Genomic DNA, 4,881 nt, shown 5'->3' with positions numbered 1-4,881 from the left:
GTCTGTATAATCTTACAAATATCCTATTTTGACATTTTTCATGGCACATTTTATAGAGGGGGCATTCTTGTACACGAGGGGAGTGTTGGGAATTAGATTGCTTTCATTTCTCTCCTCTCTCTCTCTCTCTCTCTCTCTCTCTCTCTCTCTCTCTCTCTCTCTCTCTCTCGCTGCAGCCCCTTCCTCTGAGATATGTCTCAGGAGACTCTTGGCAAGTGGCAAGTTCAGATAAGCTACAGCCTGCCATAGGGAGAGGCAGAATACCAGATTCTGACTGGCCTTATGTCCTTGAGGACTAAGGTGGCCCAGTTCAAGAACTCCACACTTGCTTGCTGCAGGCCGTTCATTTGACCTCAGTCCAAAGCTGAGCCCGAGTTCAGTTACAGCTTTTTAAGGATACTGTGTTGCTTCCCTGTCCTATCTATACACAGGTCAGAGTGACATGTGTTTTGACTGTCTACGTTAAGCCTGCCGAACAGAGCCAGCTAACCTGCCCCGGGAGCAGAAATCTTTCCCGAGCAGCAGGATTTCCCACAAGCCATTGCCAGTGCAGAGGGCGAGGGAGGCACCGGGTTTCACAGCCGAACCCAGAAATAACGAGGAGGATGGGAATCTGAACCGGGCAGAGGAAGTGGGTGGGAGGGAGTCGGAGGGCACGTGACCGAACAGGTATGTGATGGGTGGGGCGAGAGGAGGCACTGAGGAACGGAAGGAAGGAAGACCTCCTGCACCCGCCATTCCCTCTGGGATCTACAGACCCTCTGTCTGTCCCGAGCCGGGAGTGCTGCAGACTCAGGCTGGGGGCTCAGCGGGCTGGGAGAACTCCGTGTAGCCACAGGTGGCGCCCGGGGCGGCCTGGGAAAGTCACCAGTCAGCAGCGCAGTGGCGGGAACCGCAGCCCGGCGGCCCTGGAACCTCCCAGGTCAGAGGAGCTGCGGGGCTGGGACACGGGAGGGGAGGGACCGGGGGTGCGAGCAGTTTCTCTGCTCTTCATAAGGACTCTGAAGTTCTCCTGTGTCTTACCATTGTCGACAAATTTAACATCATCTGAACTGGGCCTTATATTGATTTTTTTTTTAACTCATCTTATGGTTGCCAGAACATATTATGTACAGAATAATAATCTGATAGAGGGCTAACATTATCTTTTGTTTGCAAATATGGTTCTCTTAGCCACTGTGGCACTTGCTAATCCCCTGGAATTTAAATTCATCCATGCTTTCTAAGTCCTGTTTTACTCCTCTGGTAATCAAGAGCGTGGCCTTTGCCCCTGGGGACCAGGCATCTCCAGAGAGCTTTTTATACAGTGATCACTTAAGGAGCCACTGCATTAGATATCAGAAAGTATATTTTAGCAAGCTTTAAAGTTATGATTGTAAACATTGACATTTACTAAACAAACTTTTTAATCCCCATTTAATTTCCATCTGAGACATACACACTAGAAAGTAAATACAGCATTCAGAAATGTGTTTTCATATGTTTAGTTCTTAATATTTCACCTTAGATTCTGCTAAAGCACTGTAAGTATGCATGCTGTGAGAGGGTATCAGGCCACACTATTTTTTTACAGTTTTTAAAACACAATAGATTAGGACAAAATTAGAAAGCATCTCTTAAATAATTCTGATCACTCAACTATATGAGAAAAAATTTTTTCTTCCTGTTCCAAGAAAAGCTCCCTTCCCATGGACACATGGCCAAGTTGGCATGGGTGTTCTTGTTTGGTTTTGGCTTTGTTTTGTTGAATAAGTATCTCAATCCTGCCCTGTCTGGCTCAATCCATGGACACCAGTCTGGTTCACATGGGATCTGTCTGCTTCTGCCTTCTGAGTGCTGGGATTAAGGCAGTGCAGAAAGACAGATGTCTCAAACACTCACTTCCTTTATTTTTAATTTCAGAATTTGTTGACAGTGACTGTGGACTGTTCTCAGGAGGAGGGACAATGCCTGGACCCTGCTCAGAGGGCTTTGTGCAGAGATTGCATATTGCAGAGTTGCCCCAGTGTGCTTTCTGTGGGTGAGCATAGTTTTCGTACAGTCTCCCTTGCCCCTCCTCAGGATTCCTGGGAAGACTACTCTGCAAGTGTGTGAGGTTTCTGTGAATGAGTGTCCTTTTGGCTGTTGTAAGGCTTCTTTCATTTTCGTTCCATTGATAAGTTCAGAAACTCAGTGGTGTATAATATTGTCATCCCAATCATTGAGTTCCATTTCCACCCTTGTGTTTTGATTGAGCTGTGGTTAGAAGTGGTGGGACTCAAGTCATGCTAACTGAAAAATGGTCCCAGAGTGTGTTCACTATTCTGACACAGTTTGGCAAATGGGGAGTCATTTGTAGAATCATTTTATTTTCTCACTATCCAGTGAGCACAGTATTGTGTTAGAAATCCAGGTGCTTTCTGAAGAATCTTTTTCTTGCACAGGTCACACTCAGAAGCCAGACCTGCTCACTTTTGAAGCAGAACAGAGAAGCCTAGAAGGTGGAGAGAATGGACACAGTAGCAAATGTACCAGGTATTTTGGAGGGACTGAATTAGATGTGGTTAGTGATTCAAGTGATGTTGAAAATGGAATGGGGGGCATGTGTTTAGATGGCTCAGCCGCTAATAGCCCTTGCTGCCCTGAAGAATGAATGGGTTCATTCTCAGCACCCACATGGTGGCTAGACAACCATCAGTAATTACTTTGGTTCTAGAGGTCTGATGCCTTTTCTGACCTCAGTGGGTGCCAGACACAAACACACAGCACATACATACATGCTGTAGAACACTGATACCCATCAGCTTAAATAAAAACTCCAAAGAGAAAATTTAGGAAACAAAGAAAGTGCAAATGAGACATGAGATTGGTTTTGCTACGTTGTTTCTCTAGAAATGTTTTGGAATAACTTACTATAAATAACCTCAAGATTATTATCCTATTTTACATGTCACTGGCTTTATATGTAAGAACTAGGAGAAAACATAATTTATACGACTATGCATGTCAACGCTGGAGTCCCTGTTTGAATCATTTCTCTTTTCTCTCATTTCAATATTAAATGATTTTCCCTACTATAATTTATGATCTTGTAAAATTAGGGAAATCGTGCCTTAGGTTTGTTTCCAGAGCTCTCTCCTTTGACATTTTTGGTAGTTTCTTTAGATTCTATTCCTTTAATGGTCACTTTTCCCATTTCCTAAAATGATGCTGTCAGGACTTTGATAGGAATTGCTTAGTATCTCTGCAGAGTTTTAAATCTGTCCTAATTGTCCTCCCATTGATATTGCCTATTGTCTTTCTTCACGCCAATACTCAATGATTTTTATTTCTGTAGTTTTAATAGATTTTGAAATCTTGGTTTGATCTTCTGAAGCCTTTTGATCTCTGTGCTGCCTCAAATTTCATATTCGTTTACCATTACTTTATTTATTTTGCAGAAATATCCCATTCCTGTTGAAATGAATTGATTAGAATCTTTACATAAGAGAAACCTCCTTGTCGATTTGTGTTCTCATGTTTGAATGAGAACATGAAAGCCATGTGTCAGTATTCACATGTCATATGTATTTGAATCCTTCTGTTTTTTTTGTCTACTGTTTCTATTCACATGCATGTTAGTCAGAGAGTAATCATTTTTGCAAGAACAGACTATAATTAATCATTTCATATGAAACCACATGTGTAATATAGTTGAATCTTATGTGAATAGTTTGCTTATCTGATTGTTGAAGAAACTTCTCACTGACCTACATGGCAGCTGCAATAAGTTGGATTCTCACTGATACTGTGTTTCTGAGTTCGTTCTGTTGTATTTTCTGCAGGATTCATTTTGTTGAAACCTTGAATGTGGTCACTGACTAGGCAGAGAGGGGATCTTGGTGAACATTGGGTGAGCATTTCTTTCATGACTAACAGTGTGGAGCATTTTTAATGTGTACTAATTGGCCATTGTAACTACTTTTTAGCATGATCTGTTAAAGTTATTTACTTGTTAATTGAAATGATTTTTATTTGTTTGTGTTTTTTTTTTCTTTATTTTATGAGGCATTCTGAGTATTAACTTGTCATACTACAAATAGCTAGCTAATATATTTAACTGCTCAATAGGCTGTTTCTTCATACTTAATTTTTAAGATTTCCATGCATGCTCTTTATAGCATGTGTCTTTTTTGTCAGTTTCACTGTTAGAGCTTATACATGAAAGTCTGTGATTCATTGTACAGTGGGAGAGAACCAACCCAATTTCATATTTTCTGTCTGAGTACATGCTTTCCCATCACTATTGGTTGGTGAAGTTGCTTATCATGAAACTTGCATGTCTTATTTTGGTGATATTCACATGGTCATTGCTCTGGTTCTGTTTCTGGATCTGCTGCTCTGTTGCATAGGGCTGTATATCTATTCTTCCGACACTCCCATGTTCTGCTGGTCATGTGACTCTGCAGTGTGATCTGGAATAACAGGTGGGATAACTCCAGCTCTGCTCTACATACCTGGCTTGTTCTGTGCTCTCACATTCTTTGTGTTTCCTTGTGCATTTAGTCTTCTATTTTTGTGAGTACTATTTAATGTATTGTGTGTGTTATAGCTAATCACCTTATTCCCTCTCTTCTGTTGAGTTCTCTGGGATTTGTACCAGGTCATATGGATTTCCTCTTCATGGCCGTCAGCAGTTATGCATTCTCTGTATGTGACCAGTTAGGAGTCTCTGAAATAACTGTTACCCATTGCAAATAAAAGTTGTCTGACCCAGGCTGACAGCTGCACCAGGCTATGGTGTGACCAGAACTAGGTAAAAGCAGTTTGAGTATTTCTACATGTAGCAAAATGTCATGAGTGGATTCCCTCCTATGGCCTGTCACTCTCCTAGTCATAGGCTCTTGGCCACGTTTCCAGTAC

General features: G+C 41.8%; 1 long non-coding RNA gene across 1 annotated transcript; it reads left to right on the top strand.

The window, feature by feature from the left end:
- Positions 1 to 1,905: 1,905 nt before the first annotated feature.
- On the top strand, positions 1,906 to 3,905 carry LOC131902664 (uncharacterized). Its single transcript, XR_009377101.1, has 3 exons — positions 1,906 to 2,020; positions 2,424 to 2,514; positions 3,804 to 3,905. It is a non-coding gene; the product is annotated as an uncharacterized LOC131902664 (long non-coding RNA).
- The last annotated feature ends 976 nt before the right edge of the window (positions 3,906 to 4,881 follow it).

The sequence above is a fragment of the Peromyscus eremicus genome, chromosome 1 (genome assembly GCF_949786415.1).
Source record: "Peromyscus eremicus chromosome 1, PerEre_H2_v1, whole genome shotgun sequence".
Lineage (NCBI taxonomy): Eukaryota > Metazoa > Chordata > Mammalia > Rodentia > Cricetidae > Peromyscus > Peromyscus eremicus.
Note: the sequence above shows the minus strand (reverse complement) of the source record. Positions and strands in the feature narration are given on the sequence as shown.